The sequence below is a fragment of the Myxocyprinus asiaticus genome, chromosome 8 (assembly GCF_019703515.2).
Source record: "Myxocyprinus asiaticus isolate MX2 ecotype Aquarium Trade chromosome 8, UBuf_Myxa_2, whole genome shotgun sequence".
NCBI classification, from domain to species: Eukaryota; Metazoa; Chordata; class Actinopteri; order Cypriniformes; family Catostomidae; genus Myxocyprinus; species Myxocyprinus asiaticus.
The window spans coordinates 47,352,463-47,372,041 of record NC_059351.1 but is presented as its reverse complement, the minus strand read 5'-3'; the positions used below and the strand labels follow the sequence as shown (position 1 = coordinate 47,372,041).

General features: G+C 39.2%; 1 long non-coding RNA gene across 1 annotated transcript; it reads right to left on the bottom strand.

Moving 5' to 3' along the window:
- Positions 1–8,864: 8,864 nt before the first annotated feature.
- LOC127445326 (uncharacterized) lies at positions 8,865–10,227 on the bottom strand. Its single transcript, XR_007897963.1, has 3 exons — positions 10,012–10,227; positions 9,389–9,535; positions 8,865–9,261 (listed from the first exon to the last, which is right to left on the bottom strand). It is a non-coding gene; the product is annotated as an uncharacterized LOC127445326 (long non-coding RNA).
- Positions 10,228–19,579: the final 9,352 nt, after the last annotated feature.

Here is a 19,579-nt window from a genome sequence, read left to right as displayed (position 1 = left end):
ATTACTGCATTTGTCTTTTACAACAATATCACCAGTAAAGATTGTCACTACATGTAATGGGAAGTTGGTCTACAACAGTAGAATATCCTGAATTTTGTAATGCAACAACTTCGTTGTGTCATTAGATAAAAGCATGCTCTTATGGTTTTACAGAGATCCTAAACTTGAGGAATAAAAGCAGGCCTTTTGATTTAAGCAACTGACCTGCAATGATTATTCCACTGTCATACCATGTCTGATTGAAGATAGTGTGGGATTTTTATAAAAGATCCTAATTCCATACAAAACACAGATGTGGTGAGAAGTCATGCTTGGACTAACTGCCAAGCCTGCAGTGCCTGCTTGTGGAAATTTGCAAGTTTAGTTGGGATTTTTTTTCAATAGAGAAATTACATTTAAAAAAACAAATGCCAGCCAAAGAATTAAATATAAATTTTGGGAAAATATGACATATACCAAGTTATTGATGTATTCTATTTATTTTAAAAACAAAGTGTAAAATTTAACACCAAGGCCCCATTCCTTATCTTTTCATAAGTATTTTTTTTTTTCTCTCTCCATATGAAGTCATATAATCTTATCCAATTCCTTGCCCACATTTTCTGGAACTTCCATTGACAAATAGACCTAGAATTTTTTGGAAGTAAATCATGGTGGAATAGGGACAAATCTCTAATGAACCACATTAAATCTGTTTTTAAATCTCTCAGCAATAGCAAAATTCTTATTTAATGTTTCTTTGATTTAAGGTCTTTACAAATCTCTATACCAAGATATGTAAAAGTCTTTGATAGTGTTATAACAATCTTTCAAAGCACAATCTTTAAGAGAAGATAAGATGGACTTTTTCTTCATCTTTAACCCAGAGACCTCAATTCAAACTTAATAGAACAATTAAGTGAACAATGAAAGAAAATGTAAGTGAGAGGGTATAAAGGGTAATCTTACTCCAACATTCTTAGAGATCATTCACAGATAAGTCACTTGTCTTGAACCCTGTTATCCTGAATATAAGTAACAAAGTGCTTTTATAAAAGCAATTATGTGACCTCAATGTCTTATCAGTGGTGACAAAAAGAACAAATGTAAAAAGTTTCTGTAGCTAAATGAACAAGTTATGGTAATTAACCTACAGCAAACAGACTTTGTTTCCATACTGTTTTAATTTGAGCCAAAACTCAGAACCCTTAAGAAGGCTCTCTTTCCTTTTCTTGCTTTTTCAATCGCAGGCCAAAGGAGATTCTGTGTAGCTCTCTTTCGTCATGAGATGATCTTTGAAGTACATCTTGTTTTTCTTGAGAAAGTCGTTTCCCTTGGCTCCTTTCCCGCACTGTTCTGGAGGCGACTCTTATCACTGGCCTTGGTTTCTTTCCCTTGCTGTTGTCTGCGCTGGGTCTTCCAAGGCGATGTGCAATAGCCACATTGCTCGCTACAAAGTAATGTTCTTCCTCTGCAACCACCGCTTTGCAGATCTCCATCACCCGAGTCTTAATGTTGTCCTCAGTGAACTCGTTCAGCCCCTCCAAATGAAGATTCCATCTGCAACAGTACCGATCTTGATCGTTTGTGTCCTCCAATTCAGAAATCTGCTTCAAAGTCGCTTTGTTTTTGTTTTTTAGAACTTCGTTCTCCTTCCGAATGTCGAATATTTTAGAATACACCACTTCCGTTGCTTTTTTCAACATGTTGATGATTGCCGAATTCTTTCACCATTTTTTATCTCATCAAATGACTGTCTGATAAATTGGATGATGCTTTGTTGTACCTGACTTAAAGTCATCTGTTTCATCACCTCATGCGTGTTTCTTTGGAGGGGGTGCTTTGGATGGTGTAATTGGAGACGAATCGCATTCACGCCCCTTTTTGCTTTCACAAACGTGGGAGTGTTTCCCCAAGTCTTTTCTGTCATTTTTGGAGCTTCAGTGTCCATCTCCTCAGGGGCTGACAAGTCCATGACAGGTTTCAGTCTTTTCTATTCGAGCAAAAAAAACTCCAGAACTGACAATTAACTGTGGGTCTTTTCAAGAACCTCAGTGTAATCAAAAATGTGTGACTTATGTCTTTACGTTCACTTTTGTAAGAGGTACCCAAAATGAGTTTAAGCGCTATAGCACATGTGCGTCTACTCGCGCTGCCATCTTGATCCGGCCCTCGACAGGCAATGTCTGAATCTTTGACCTTTAAGGCGGGACTTTCTTTTCTACATCCAGACTGTTGGCCGTTGGGTGTTCAAATTTAAACTGCTGTTGCGTTGTGTATTCCCGCCAAATTTGAATCAACCACACAGGCATGTATGTCTTTTGTGCCTCTCTTTTCTTCCATGAGTGCTGCAAGGTAAGCAATGTTTCTAAAACACTGCATTGCACTGTGATATTATGTAAGTTGTTATTTCTGTAGTCTAAGTACATGAGGAACGAGACCACGCTGACATGGGCATAGACATGGCGGCGCGGATGGACGCAGTGGCTACTCTGGGACCTAAGAAACACCGTTTTATGTCTTTTAGTCTCCATCTTCAAACTGTTTTCCTTCAATGCTCAAACATCAGGATACCACTTTACAACATGTCTACGATCGCCAGTGCCTTCCGGAAATCGGTAGTGCATGTAATTATAACCATTCGCTGTGACTACAGAGAAGCTACGGAGCCTTTGCCTACTGTGGAAATCCCAGCATACAGACCACTTCTGAAACTCACCAAACCAGTTCAAAAACAGATCACAGTATGGCCAGGGGATGCTACCTCAACACTCCAGGACACAGACTGCAACATGTTCAAGATGGCAGCCACCTACAATGGTCACACAGACTTGCAAGAGTACACTGAAGGTGCATTGATGATGTGACCGTCACCAAGACCATCACCACATGTGCCAACCAGAAGCCATGGCTGACAGCAGAGGCCCGTGGGCTGCTAAAGACCCGGAATGATATATTCAGATCAGGAGATAAAGCGGTCCTCAACACAGTGAGAGCCAATCTGTCCCGTGGCATCAAGAAGGCAAAACAGTTGCATGCAAAAAAAAATCAACAACCATTTCACAGACAGCAGAGACACACAGAGCCTTTCAGACCATCACTGACTACAAGCCCCTGCCAGAGGCCTGTGATGAGACATCCCTCCCTGATGCACTCAACCACTTCTATGCATGGTTTGAAATGCAGAATGACACGCCTGCACAGAAAATACTCACACCTCCCAATGACCAGGTGCTTTGCCTCTCTGCAGCTGACGTGAGGAAAACCCTATCTAGGATTAACCCATGCAAGGCCGCGGGTCCTGACAACATACCTGGCCGTGTACTGAGAGATTGTGCTGACAGATGTCCTAACAGACATCTTTAACACCTCGCTGATCCAGGCAGTCGTCCCCACATGATTCAAGCCCTCCACCTTCATACCGGTACCGAAGAAGTCATCTGTGACCTGCTGAATGACTACCACCCCATTGCACTGACACCAATCATGATGAAGTGCTTTTGAGAGGTTAGTCATGCATCACATTAGGTCCAGTCTCCTTAACACGCTCGACCCATTCCAGTTTGCATACCATCCGAACCGCTCTACGGACAATGCAATATCCTCCTCCCTTCACCTGGCCCTGAATCACCTAGAACACAAAGACTCGTATGTAAGAATGCTGTTTATCGACTTCAGCTTGGCATTCAATACAATAATCATGCAACAGCTCATCAATAAGCTGAACTCAATGGGCCTCAACATCTCCCGCTGTAATTGGATCCTGGACTTTAACAAGAAGACCTCAGTCAGTCTGGGTCGGCCGCAACACCTCCAGCACTACCACACTGAGCACAGGTGCCCCCCAAGGCTGCGTGCTCAGTCCGCTGCTCTTCACGCTGCTGACACATGACTGCATTGCCAAGTTCAGCTCCAACCACATCAAGTTTGCAGATGACACAACTGTGCTAGGCCTCATCAGCAACAATGATGAAACGCTCTACAGAGAGGAAGTGGCACAACATGGTGTGGTGCTAACAACCTGTCCCTCCATGTGGGGAAGACAAAGGAGGTTGTGATGGACTTCAGGAGAAACTCTGACCACCTCCCTATGACCATTGACGGTGCGACCGTGGAGAGAGTCAGCAGCACTAAATTCCTGGGGATGCACATCACAGAGGATCTCACCTGGACCACCAACCCTATCAGTATCCAAGAGGGTCCAGCAGTGCCTCCACTTCCTGCACTGACTGAAAAGAGCAAGTCTCCCTCCACCCATTCTCACCACATTTTATAGGGGCACCACTGAGAGTGTGTTGACCAACTGCCTCGCTGTCTGATATGGGAACTGCAGCGCCGCAGACCGCAAAACCCCTCAGCAAACAGTGAATACGGCCGCAAAGATCATCAGTGTCCCTCTCCCCTCTGTCATGGACATTTTCCTTGCATGGTGCTCCAGCAAAGCCACCAGTATTGTGAAGGACCCCACCCATCCCTCCCACAGTCTCTTTCAGCTCCTACTGTCAGGAAGACTGTACCGGAGCATCCGAGCCCGCTCTGCCAGACTGCTCAATAGCTTATACCCCCAGGCTGAGAGAGCCCTCAATACCAATGACCCCCCCCCCCCCCCCCCCACACACACACACACACACACACTGGACACTTTAACATCTTCGCTGCTACCCAGGCGTTCTCGAGTATTAACGCCCTCATGACCTTAATGTCCTATTGCATTGTTTTTCTGTACTGTTGCACTGCGTGTGTTAATTGTCTGTACACATACTTTCAACATATACTTTTGGTTTAAAGTATATATTTATACTAAATGTATAGTACAGTTAGAAGTTAGATAAGTCTGTGTAAAATGTTTATTTATGTAGCACTGTGGTCCTGTGAGGCATGACATTTCGTTCCCTTGTGTGTTGATTTCCCTTTATATGTCATAAAGCTCACTTGACTTTCAGTGTTTTAATGCTATCACACAATGCCTACCAAACAAATTAATTAGCTAATAATTTATTGCAGTGCCTGATACATAATGTAATCAATATGTAATCATAATGAAACTAAAATCGATTGTATTATTCAGATGTAGTCTGTTGCACCCAACACTGACCATAAGTAACTTTCTCACATCTCCAGTGATGTAATCTGTTATAATTTACAGTGTTTTATTCAGTTGCTTCTTATTTTTAGAAGGTTCTAATGCGGCATGACATACAAATAACAAGTGCAGAAATGTATATGTTTCAGTATGCATATATGTAGTACACTAGACATTATTGTGATTATGATGATTCATATGGATCAGTGTCTTTAGTGATTTTTAATGTACAGCTTTCATTTTCCTTCCCTGCAGTGGCTGTTTTTGATGTCAATAAAAATTGGAATTGAGACAAATTGACTATGGTATGGAGAATAATTGGACTTCTAATAACAGGAGCAACATGAGATGATAAGCATTAAACAAAGTTTAATCCCACACCATGCTAGAACATTCACATCAGGTTAGTGCAATCTTGTAGATTCTGTTTATGTTGGCGAATCAAGCGACATCTGTGTATTCATTAGTAAACATCATGCTACCAGAAGATGTTGAACACTCAGACCCTGGGACAGAGAATTATCCAACAGAAGTCAAACAAAGATGAATGTAAGTTATCTTTTTGTGTGTGTGTGTGAAAATGTATGATATCCAACCAAAATGCTTCATTAGACTGAAGAACATCCTTTTTCCTGGGGAAGATGAAGTCGAAAATTACTTATCATAAGCTAATCAAAGTAAAATGTAGGTTTCTGTAGCTTTTCTGGGTTAAATTTTATGTAAACAATATAAAAACATTGATATTATATTTGCTTACTCTCTCTCTCTCTCTCTGTTAACAGATCACAAGAACTGCCTAGTGCACCAAACATCTTTTACTCATTTATTCCTCACTCCCAAGGGTATTGTTCACCCTTGAAGTCTGTCTTGGCAAAGAAAATGTAAGTTTCATTTGCGTTGGACTTTTTTTTTTCTTTTTTTTTTTTTTTTTTTTTCTATAAGCAATTTATGGAATGTCTATTATATTTGCCTCTCACTCTCTTTCTGTACAGACCAGAAAACCTGTCTAGTGCACCGAAGATCTTGCACACATTGGATCCTGACTTCCAAAGTGATTTCTTCACTAAGAATAAACCAAAGCAGAGGAAAGCGTAAGTTCAGTTGCTATAAGTTTGTTTTTCTATAATCAGTTTATAAACTAATTCTAAACTAATTAGATGTCTCTCTCTTGTTTAGTGTGTGGACCAAAAGAACTGCCTAGTGGACAGCAGATTTTTCACTCATCCCTTCCTAACTCTCAAGGGGCTGTCACCACTGAGAAGAATGTCTTGGCAAGACCAAGGAAAATGTAAGAATTTGTTAATTTGCAATTTAATTTAGTCAGCCTGTAAAATGTTCTGTTATGCTTTGTTCTGGAACCACTCCAGTCACATTTATTTATTAGAGTGAAATAACTTTAGATAATGTCAATTTGTCTGTCATTAACTTGCGACTTGATTCTTTTGAATTTGTTCACCAAAAAGATTGATTCACTGATTCATTAAGTGACTGTTTTTGTAAAAAAGAGTCTTTAAAGGTGTGGTTACCCAAAAATGAAAATTCTCATTATTTACTCACGCTCATGCCATCCCAGATGTGTATGTCTTTCTGTAGGTCCATACAATGCAAGTGAATGGTGATGAGAACCTTGAAGGTCCAAAAAGGAAATAGAGGCAGCATAAAAGTAATCCATGTGACTCCAGTGGTTAAATCCATGTCTTCAGAAGTGATATGATGTGTGTGGGTGAGAAACAGATCGATATTTAAGTAAATTTGTATTGTAAATCTACACTCGCATTCTGGTGTGGAAGTGACTTTGACCACACATTAAGCCACATACAGGTCGGGGCTGGTCAAAGGTGGAGATTTATTGTAAAAACTGACTTAAATGTTGATCTTTCTCACCCACACCTATCGTATCTTTTCTGAAAACATGGATTTAACCACTGGAGTCAAATGGATTACTTTTATGCTGCCTTTATGTCCTTTATGGACCTACTGAGTTCTGGTCACCATTCACTTGCATATTCTTCCAAAAACCTTCATTTGTGTTCTGCAGCAGAAAGAAAGTCATACACACCTGGGATGGCATGAGGGTGAGTAAATGATGAGAGTTTTCATTTTTCTAACAGACTATCCATTTAAACCATTGACAATGTACTGAGTTGTTCATGACCGAAACAATTGCAATTATACTTTATTAATATTTGCATGTCTACAAATCTACCAAGAGAATTTAGCAGTGTTTAAGCATTATAAGAGTTTTTCTCACAAATCATATCTTTCATTTTGTGAACTGCTGTGCATGACTATACAAAAATAAAAACAATATGGCCCAAAAATGATTCAAAGTTCAATTACATCCTGATGTCATTGTAATGTCATAAGTTAATTTTACTCCTAATTTATCCAGCCCCTTTCAATTGTTAAACAATACTAAAAGAACAGCAAACCGTCTCCTCTCGTTCAGTCGGTCAGCAGATCCTGATCTTTGCTCGTCCTGCACTCGAACCTGCTGAAGTGCCCCTAAATAGTATCTAGCAATGCCTGTTTTTTTTTTTTTTGTTGTTGTTTTTATGATTTGCATTTATTTATTTATTAATTTTGTGTCCTTTAGCTGCTGTGAGGAAAGGAGAAAAAAACAATTCACCTTACATGCAACACCACCGACCAGTAGACTGAAGTTAATATTCAGAGATGGCTTTAGTTTGCCCCTGAAAGAGATCGCGTAAGAAGACACTTAACTCGCTTGTTTAGGACTATTCTGACTAGACTATTTCACACACACACACACACACACACACACACACACACACACACACACACACACACACACACACATACACACAAATGCAGCTATTAAGGTGGGGCAATACAAAAAACTACTGTGTCATGCAAATGTATTTTTTTTATCTGTTGTTTGATCGCTTTAATTTGTTTAGAATGTGCATGTATATTGCATTAATGCAAGGCTTTCCTTTTGTCCCCTCTGCAAAATGTGTAACTGTGATAATTGGAAAACATATTTTTTTGCATTTTACCTGTTGCAGGTGTTAACCTCATAGGCTTTTTTTTTTAGTCTTAAAGTCAATGTACTGTTTAACCTCCTTTTATATAACAGCAATGATTACATGAGCCACATTTATATAAGCCCTTCTTCCCAATCCTGTAAAATTAGCCTAAAACGCCTATTTAAGGCATACCCAAAGTAAATTTAAAGCTGTTCTTGAACAATTTTGGAGAAAATGCATGGTATTGGTCTCTTTTGAAAGGTGACACTCTGAAGTTTTTTTCCCCAGCAGTCAGAATCACTGTAAGTGCTACTGGTAATAGAAGTTTGAACACACTGAAATAGAAGGGTGTTTTTCTGCCTGAATGGTTTTTGCATACAGATACCTGCAGATGAATATAACTAGGAGCTATTAGCTGTAAAACACAATGGGACCACAGCATGAAGCCTTAACTAGTCCAAGTTCAAATTTTATAACAATACTACAGAAAATAAATATTTTACACATGTTTTTCTAAGGGTATGTCCACGCATTTTTCAAAAGTGCCTTTTGGATACTCCAAAGGACCCATGGTAACCATGGCCACATACCTAGGATAAAAAGGCTACTACTTTGGAATGCTTTAATGTACAGTCATAATTTTGTGCTCTAATGAAAGGTGACACTTAGAGCTATCATATCCCATATCCAGATCCACTATTAGTATTGCTGACACAGAGTAACTGAAGCATAAACACATTAGAGTGCTTTTTTTCCCTTCTTGAAACTAAACTTTGTGCATATAAAAGAGTCAAAACAAGTGCTATGGTGGAAAAGCAGTTTATATAAGAAATACACACCAAACTATTTTCATACTTTTTTTACACAACATATTTACATACAATTATACCTTTTACAGGTTTTTGGCAACATACCAGCCATTGTAGCAGTCACGTTTGGGGACAAAACACATCACAAGAGGAGCACTTCACTAGTCAACCAGCGGGGCTGAGTCCACTGATATGCACTGACCTGTGATGTGCTCTGCGTGGGTCTGGCTGTGGAGTGAGACCCCAACTCTTCCAGCTCCTCAGCAAGGGTCTCTCTGAATGCCTTCTGGTGCATAGGTACCTCTCCTTTACATTTTGCAATGTCTTTGTGGAGGAGGATGGTGTTCACAACTGCCATGTCCATGAAATGATAAAAGAACGTCTTGTACCACTTCTGGGTCTTGTGGATTAAAAAAAAAAAAACAACATTGAGAAAAATATACCAAAACATAAATATATTAACCACACATATTAAAGAGCATAAAACATAGTTGAATATATAGTACATACTGGTTGTACTCCTTTACCTCTGGTGGAACTGGGATGTCCTTCAATGCCCAGTGCTGATCTGCACCTTTGACCCTTTTTACAGCTCACTGCCTCACATCTCAGCAGTTGAAAATGAACACAATGAAAGAGTCACACACACCTCTCCCACAGGTCAGCAGTAATACCTCAAGACACACACAAACACAACTTATATTCAACTTTATATATATATATTTTTTTATTTTCGTGTGTGTAAATATGTATGCATGTATGTAAATTTACTGTAAATATTGTATGCTTTGGCAATGTAAAAAACCTTTATACCATGCCAATAGGGCTATATGAATCTGAAACAAACAGTGAAACAAAGGGGTAATAAAACTTCACACACGCACAAACAAATACAAACACCTCCCGCAAACAGTTCAACAGACTCACTGGGGAAACGCACAACAAATGTGTGTTCACAATTCAAACTAAAGCTTATTTATGCGGAATATACAGTAATATGTAATGTCTCCCTCCAGAAACATTGTCTCTGCCTCTGAGTCAATATATGATTCATCACTGTTTACTTCTGAAACTTCATCCCCAGATCGTCGCTTTCACACAGAGTACATTCTTCCTGCACATCTTGGAGCGAATATTTTGTTTTCCTCACCATAATTCACCTTCCAGAAGCGTCAACAGTCACAAAACCACACTTTTCACCTTTTGCGCACGGACGCACAAACATTTGGCAATGGTTATCCAGCTTTACACATGAACTTCTTAGTTGTAGCTTTGAAACTTCCTACTAAATCTGTATATCATTGTTTTCAGAATTTCATTTGGCTGTACGATGTGCCAGTCATCCACACACTCGGTTGCAATTGACTTGATTTTTACACCAAGGAAATGGGGCAGGCACTTCCTTTCGATGCGGACTCTCGTTGGCTATTGAAGGCTATGGACAGGATATGGAAGCTCCTATTGGGTCAAATGAGGTGTCAATTGAAAGGTCAGAGTGCAGCAGCCATTTTGAAACCAAGATATCAGAAATGTTTACATGTGAACTGAAGTTATGACGGAGAATACGTGAAAGATTAGGCACATCTGCCGGCTACTTTGAAATTATGCAACAAGAGTCCGTGGGTATTTATTGATTTTAATAATGTGTTTTGGACTAAATATTTTACTTGATTGGATCGTTTTGGACCTTTGCCAGTGTAACAAGACCGTTTTTTTGTCGGTATGTTATCGATCAGTGGACTACTATGAGGCTTCATGTTTGTATGTTGGTGGTCTGACAAAGACGTTGATTGTACCTACTGTGTGATTGTATCTTGAAGAGGTTTACATCAATAGAATCACAAGAATCTTAGCTTTCCAAAGATATGTGGCATGCTGCATGTGTACCAACGTACACAGCAGTTGTGTACATTGCATAATTTTGTACTTAACAATGCGACGGCCCGCCCGCGGGCCGTCGCATTGTTACCCACGGTGAAGCATGGTGGTGGCGGCATCATGCTTTGGGGCTGCTTTCCTTCAGTCTTGAACTGGGGCTTTAGTGAAGGTGGAGGGAATCATGAATAGCTCCAAGTACCAGTCAATTTTGGCTCAGAACCTTCTGGCATCTGTTAGAAAGCTGAAAATGAAGAGAACTTTCACCTTTCAGCATGACAATGATCCAAAGCACACATCCAAATCAACAAAAGAATGGTTTCAGCAAAAAAAGATTTATGTTTTGGAATGGCCCAGCCAGAGCCCAGACCTGAATTGAAAATTGAAAATCTGTGGGGGGTCCTGAAAAGGGCCATACACAGGAGATGCCCTCACAATTTGACAGATCTGGAATGTTTTTGCAAAGAAGAGTGGGGAAAATATTCCCAAGTCAAGATGTGTCAAGCTAATAGACACTTATCCAAACAGACTGAGTGCTGTAATTAAAGCAAAGGGTGCTTCAACTAGGTATTAGTTCAGGGATGTGCACACTTATGCAGTTAGTTTATTCAAATTTTTTTATATTTTTTTTTCTCCCAATTTGGAATGCCCAGTTCCCAATGTGCTTTTTTTTAAATCCTCGTGGTCGCGTAGTGATTCGCCTCAGTCCGGGTGGCGGAGGACGAATCCCAGTTGCCTCCGCGTCTGAGACAGTCAACCTGCGCATCTTATCACGTGGCTTGTTGAGCGCGTTGCCACGGAGACATAGCGTGTGTGGAGGCTTCACGTCATCCACCGCGGCAACCACGCTCAACTCACCACACGCCCCACTGAGAATGAACCACATTATAGGGATCACAAGGAGGTTACCCCATGTGACTCTACCCTCCCTAGCAACCGGGCCAATTTGGTTGCTTAGGAGACCTGGCTGGAGTCACTCAGCACACCCTAGGATTCGAACTAGTGAACTCCAGGGGTGGTAGCCAGTGTATTTTACCACTGAGCTACCCAGGCCCCGTACATGGACTGTTTGAGTTTAGAGGGATGGACGGCAGTTGGCACTGTTGTTCGCGGGGTTAATGCGCACGTTTTTCTTTTTTCTGTTTGTTTGGTTCGGGGGAAAGTTTGGGGTTTGATTGTTGCAATAATTTTGAAATGTGGTCTTTATAATTTTGTTTTTGACACACAATCTATTTTTTTCTATTATGTCAAATGTTAATATGAGTGGATTGTCTCTCTCCACGTGGAATGTGAATGGGTTGGTGCACCCCATAAAAAGTAAGGTTTATTTTCTCTTAAGTGTAAGAAATATGACGTTGATCAGGTTTTTTTAATTTTTTTTTTATTGATCTTGAAGGGTGTTGCAAGCTGCTGGCACCCCTCATGATATAATATTGGGAAGAGACTTTAAATCTTTTGATGGACTCAGTCCTTGATCATAGTGAAGCAAAAGTGTGCAAGCCCCCAACATTGATGCTTCAAAGGATGTGTAAAAATCTTGGTCTTACAGATATTTGGTGACATTTGAACCCATCTGGTAGGGACTATACTTTTTTTTTTTTTTTTTTTTTTTCATCAGTCCACAAGATTTATTCTCGAATAGAGAAAAGTCCCTCATTTCATCTGTGGATTGCTCAGTTGGAAACATTTAAGTCTCAAATCACCCCCTGGTGTGTTTAGAGGTGTTGCCACATATGAAGAAAAGGAAATCATATAGTTGCCGCTTTAATGTATCCCTTTTGCAAACCCTGAATTCCAACAAATGTTAAAGGCTGAAATCAATGTCTATATGGAGACCAACTGGTCCTCATTATCCTCTGTGGGAGTGGCTTGGGAGACACTTAAGGCGGTTCTTAGGGGCTGGATCATACAGTATGCCACATTCACCAAAAAATCCAAAGAACTCTTGCAATTGGAAGGGAATATTAAAAGTGCCAAGGCAGAGCTGAAACACTGAATGTTGTCTAATGACCTCAGAGAATTGACCCAATTGAAATACAGGTATAATACTATTTTGTCACAGAAGGTGGAGTTTTGGCTATTCAGGACAAGACAGTCATACATTGAGTCGGGGGACAACGCAGGGAAGTTCCTGGCTAGATATATTAAACAGAGAGAGTCTTTTTCTACCATTCCCTCAGTGAAATCTGCTGGTGGTGAAATACCTCGGCCACTGATATTAATAATGCTTTTAAAGAGTTCTATCTTGATCTTTATGGTTCTATATCTTCATCTACTGAAGAGGATATTAGAAACTTTGTGGAACCATTAGAACTTTCTAAACTGTCAGCTGAGCAAAACAATTCTCTTGATTCTGAGATAACCTCTACTGAATTTTGTAGATCTTATGCTACAGAACTGGCTCCACTTTTGCTAGAAGTTTATACAGAATCATTAAAGAATGGAAAGCTTCCGCCAACCATGACGCAAGCCCGGATCAGTCTGATTCTTAAAAAGGACAAAGATCCACGCGAGTGTAAAAGTTACCGTCCAATTTCACTGATCCAGCTAGATGTTAAAATATTGTCAAAAATTTTGGCTAAGCAATTGAGTAAAGTTATGACATCTCTTATACATATAGATCAGGCGGGGTTTATTCGGGCCCGTAACTCTTCTGATAACATTAGGCGTTTCATTAATGTCACGTGGGCAGTGGCGAACGATCAGACTCCAGTCACTGCCATCTTACTTGATTCCAAAAAAGCGTTTGATATGGTAGAATGGGATTATATTTTTAAGATTTTGGAAATGTATGGGTTCAGGATACTTTTATTGGGTGGATTAAGTTACTTTATAGACACCTTGTAGCGGCGGTTCAAATGAATGGATTAAATTCAGATTATTTTACTCTGGACAGGGGCACCCGGCAGGGTTGCCCTCTTTCCCCTTATTAATTATTACGATTAATTTAAAGAGATTATGGGAGAAAGATTTAAACTTGAAATTGGAGGAGGGAATGTGGGCTAGGATTCTAAAAAACCGCAAGTCTGCATCTAAAGATGCAAGGGTGCTCCTTATGCAATTTAAGATTTTACATGGATTCTATTGGACACCCTCTAGATTGTATAGGCTTTGTCTTAAAGACACACCCACCTGCTGGCGATGCCAATCAGAAGACGGGGACACAACCCATGTTTTTGGTGGTGTGTTAAGATCCAAGAATTTTGGTTAAGGGTTCAGAGTTTTTTATATGTGACATATTGGGCTCTCAAATTTCATTTTGCCCCAGACTCTGTATTTTAGGCGATAGGGCGGTCATTAATATAGGAGATAAATACAAAAGAAATTGTGTTCTAGTCAGTGTTATGATCGGCAGACAAATAGGGGATGGAAGTTGGCTGGAGTGCCCTCATCTCGGGAGTGGTGCACGGAGATGGGCAGGGTGGTGGCATTTGAAGAAATGTTAGATAGAAGGCTAGGCAACCTGGGGGTATTTAATAGGAAGTGTGGCAGTTATTTTACCTTTTTGGAAGGCTCTTGGGGAGGGACAGTGGAGAAGGATTTATAGTTTTAAGTGTGTGTGTGTGTGTGTGTGTGTGTGTGTGTGTGTGTGTGTGTGTGTGTGTGTGTGTGTGTGTGTGTGTGTGTGTGTGTGTGTGTGTGTGTATGTATGTATGTATGTATGTGTTTTTTTTTTTTTTTCATTTGTTGGATTCAATAAAAAGTGTTAATCTAAAAAAATAAAGTTTGACGTTAGCATGTGGCTCCATGTTACATGCTAACGCTAATTTATCAAAACTTCTCTTGTTTTTTCCGTCATCTTGAATTTATTTTTCACTGAGCTCATCTCAGTACATTATGGAATTACCTTCTCCACAAAGTATGCAGTGCTGCCTTAAGGCAGTATATTTAAGATGGCTACCTTTTGGAACAGACTTCTCTAGATTTTGGAACAGAGCACATTTGTAGACTAACTAAATTTGGACCGCTATATTCTAATCAGAGGACCTTGTACAATAAAATATGTCAAACTGAAAATACAGTGACTAAATCAAATTTTTGTTTCTCTTTAAATTTTCCAGGTGTTTGGATGGATGTTTTTGTTGATCATCACAATCGTTGCATTCTTAATCTGAGCTATTTGTCCCTGCTTCACCCAGGCTGCCTTCCTCAAAACAAAATACTGGTCCCACTTTATAGACATAATGTGCAAAATGTTTGAGACGTGCACAGAACATTCTAAAGGTTTTGCCAAGGTTTGCATCAAGCAGTACTTTAAGGGTATTAGTGGCAAGATTCAGACCTTCCATGATCATCCCGACGAAGATAAAAGCAAAGATAGTGAGGACAAACCACCTACTGATGAAGATAAACTGTTCGTAAACAGGATTCCATGAATTAGATGCTATGGAACTGGCACATGTGGCACACTGGCAAACCTGAGCTGAGTATAAGAAAGCCTGGACAAAATGGTGATTGTAGCACAAAACTAATTTGAATCAAGGTGGAGCCTGTGATAAAACTGATCTTGGTGCAAGACAAAATGGCTTGAAGAATGGTTATGTAAATGCAGGCCTTGGTATTGGCGAAAGTAAATTGGACAAGGGACATGATAATGCTAGTTTTGGCACAGGCCAAAATGGTTTTACAAATAGTTATGCCACACAAAATACTAGCATGAGTCAGTATAGATACATGAATGGTGGTGCCCCTTCTCCAAGCAGTGCTAAAAGAAATTGTTAGTGAATTACAGTAAAGTCTGAGAATGTAGCGGCTAAAGGCTAACGCTAAGGACCCCAGGAAATCACTTGATGAGCAGTTTTCTTTCTTGTGTTGATGTGTTTCATATTGAATCAGGAAGTGACTAAGGGCTCTTCCCTATTAGTTAAATAGTCAATAGCCTTTTGTTTACGTCACAGCCATGAACCACGATTTTCTACTTGCTATTGCCAGTCAGAGTTGTATTCTACACAGCATTTTATTGGATACACCTGTGAGTTCAAGAAATGATATGAAATGTGTCTGTTTTCCCAGAAAAGAAACACCATTTTTTTAAATGTGTATATCTGCTAAATTCTAATTTTATTGATATGAGTACTTGAGCATGTAGATGGTGTCAAAACTAATAGACATAAAAATAAAAACACCTTTTAAAAAAATAAATGGGTTTTTATGTCACCTATCCCAGTAGTCTAAAATTATTTTATTTACCTGACACTTAATTGAACTGTATAATTTCTGTGCCATGGAATAGTAATGATTTTTTTTCCAAGCAAATGGAAGCTCATAAAGGCCATATTATTTATTATAATTATTTTCTTTATTTATTTTTATCTTTTAAATGCATTACCACTGAACTCGCCTGCTGCTAATCAGGACATATGGAAGCAAATAATCACATTAATATTGAAGAAAACTAAATATTTTATCACCAGTTTGATTTAAGCTTGTTTGGTCATTAGAATTATATATTTTAAAGGAGGCTAGTAGTTTGATATTTACATTATTTCATCTTGTTTGAAAGAAAATGCATCACTTAAATACTAAGCTAAAATATACCATAAGAACTGAGGAATATTAAAATATGCTAAATATACATCTAAAATGTAGGGTACAATGAGGCTAAATGCACACCTGAAGGAAAATTAGCGGGGTTTTTTTTCTGGTCACAAAGTGTATCAAGATTCAAGGAATACATTTATTTTTATTTAATATTGATGAAGCAACATAATTTGTGTAAAAATAACAACAGAAGGTTGTTTTGAATAAATGTAGGCTATTATACAGTTGTGCTCAAAAGTTTGCATACCCTTGGAGAATTGGTAATATATGTACCATTTTTAAAGAAAACATGAGTGAGCAGGCAAAACACATTTCTTTTATTTCTTATGGGATTCATATCAACTGTAGGTTATAACAGAATGGCACAATCATAAAACAAAACATGGCAACAAAGAAAAAAATGAAATGACCCCTGTTCAAAAGTCTGCATACCCTTAGTTCTTAATACTGTGTATTGCCGCCTTTAGCATCAATGACAGCGTGCAGTCTTTTGTAATAGTTGTCTATGAGGCCCCAAATTCTTGCAGGTGGTATAGCTGCCCATTCGTCTTGGCAAAATGCCTCCAGGTCGTGCAAAGTCTTTGGTCATCTGCATGAATCACACATCTGAGATCTCCCTAGAGTGGCTCGATGATTTGAAGGTCAGGAGACTGTGATGGCCACTCCAGAACCTTCACCTTTTTCTGCTGTAACCACTGGAGGGTCAACTTGGCCTTGTGCTTAGGCTCATTGTCGTGCTGGAAAGTTCAAGAGCGTCCCATGCGCAGCTTTCGTGCAGAAGAATGCAAATTGTCTGCCAGTATTTTCTGATAAATGCTGCATTCATCTTGCCATCAATTTTCACAAGATTCCCCGTGCCTTTAGAGCTCACACACCCCCAAAATATCAGTGAGCCACCACCATGCTTCACAGTGGGGATGGTATTCTTTTCACTGTAGGCCTTTTTGACCCCTCTCCAAACATAGCGCTTATGGTTGTGACCATAAAGCTCTATTTTGGTCTCGTCACTCCAAATTACAGGCGTGCCAAGGTGTTGTCGGGCATATTGTAACCGGGCTTTTTTGTGGCATTGGCGCAGTAAAGGCAGCTCATTTTATTTCAAGTATCGTCGTATTGTGCTCCTTGATACAACCACACTGTCTTTTTCCAGAGCAGCCTGTATTTCTCCTGAGGTTACCTGTGGGTTTTTCTTTGTATCCCGAACAATTCTTCTGGCAGTTGTTGCTGAAATCTTTCTTGGTCTACCTGACCTTGGCTTGGTATCAAGAGATCCCCGAATTTTCCACTTCTTAATAAGTGATTGAACAGTACTGACTGGCATTTTCAAGGCTTTGGATATCTTTTTATATCCTTTTCCATCTTTATAAAGTTCCATTACCTTGTTACGCAGGTCTTTTGACCGTTCTTTTCTGCTCACCATGGCTCAGTATCTAGCCTGCTCAGTGCATCCACGTGACAGCTAACAAACTCATTGACTATTTATACACAGACACTAATTGCAATTTAAAAAGCCACAGGTGTGGGAAATTAACCTTTAATTGCCATTTAAACCTGTGTGTGTCACCTTGTGTGTCTGTAACAAGGCCAAACATTCAAGGGTATGTAAACTTTTGATCAGGGCCATTTGGGTGATTTCTGTTATCATTATGATTTAAAAGGAGCCAAACAACTATGTGATGATAAATGGCTTCATATGATCACTATCCTTAAATAAAAGACAGTTGTTTTTTTTTTTTTTTTTTTTTTTGCATGATCAGTCATATTTTCAAAACAATGCCAAATTTCACAATTTCTGCCAGGGTGTGCAAACTTTTGAGCACAACTGTGAATAAAAAAAGGTGGCGAGGGGGCCTTTTAACCCATGTGGGGTAAAAGTTATATTGTTAACTATTTCCCTGTTGTCTATTGATATAGATTACAGGACAATAGTTATAGGGAACAATTTGTAAAGCAAGATGCTAACAAATTAAGATAATGCTTGTTCAAAATAACAACTTCAGAAAAGGATGCACCATTTCAGGGATTTTCATTAGCTACTTATATTTACAACATTTAAAAAATGATAATATTTTAGATCAAATGACCTCAAAATCAAACTTTAGACATTACACACAGTGATCTCATGGAGCAGGAAATTTTGCAGTGCATAGTGACAAACAGGTCTTTAGGAAAGTCCTGCGGTAGTTTTTGATGCTATTTAGTGTTTTGGGAAAGAAGTAAATCAAAGGAACCTTTTACCATGCGGAGCCTTTAGCCCCGTTGTACCCTATACATCTGTCTTCAGTCCAAAAATTACTAATAAAGACCAAAATGCTCTTTTTATACAGAATGCTGCTTGCTTTGTGCCACTAGAGGGCACAATACATCTGACCTCAGCCACCCTTGGCATTCATTTTGTAAAGCGTTTGTAACAAATTAGCAAAAGCAAATATAACACAAAATATTTCTGTGGTGACACACCAATGAAAATTCTTGGTTTATGATCATGATATGATATTTTAAAACTATAATAATAATACAAAAAAAAAAAAACCTTAAGTTTGTATTTGAGTTTCAAACATTGTTTTGAAAAACCAACATGATAGTTGCATCAGTGTCACATATTGAGAAATATTGCATCTTTCTGCTAGTCTTAATAAATGCATTATTTGGCAATAAATGCAAGCGTAAATACATTTGTTCTCCAACATGAATGATCTATTAAAAAAAAAAAAAAAAGAAATCCTGAATCAGCGTGCTTATTAGACTGTTGATGGCATTCTTGCAATTAATGTAATCCATGTTTTGTTAGATAGGCCTACACAGTAAATAAGCTGGTTAGTCTGAAACTGAACTCATAAGTCATCAAACCTGCTTTGTGCGACAGGGAGGGAGCACATGGTTGTTAGCCAAGCAGCAGCTGTTGTCTGTAGAGCAGAATCCCTCACTGGTGTTGGGGGTTGGTAGCTTGCGTCTTTATTGAAGATGTCTTTTCTCTCACTTCCTTTTCTTAAAGGGATTTAAGAAAATTATCCTCATTTACTCACCTGTATGTCCTTCCAAACCCATATGACTTTGTTTCTTCTATGGAGCACAAAAGGAGACGTTTAGCCATATGTTAAAGCTGCTTTTCGCCATGCAATGAAAGTGGATTGTGACCATGGGCTGCAAAACTCAAAAAGACAAAAAAGTAACATAAAAGTAGTCCATACAGCTGGTGTGCTATATTCCAAGTCTTCTGAAGCCCTATGATAGCTTTGTGTCTCGGAGGTCGAAATAGAAGTCGTTATTCATCAAAAAAATGCTTATCTTATTTGTGAAAA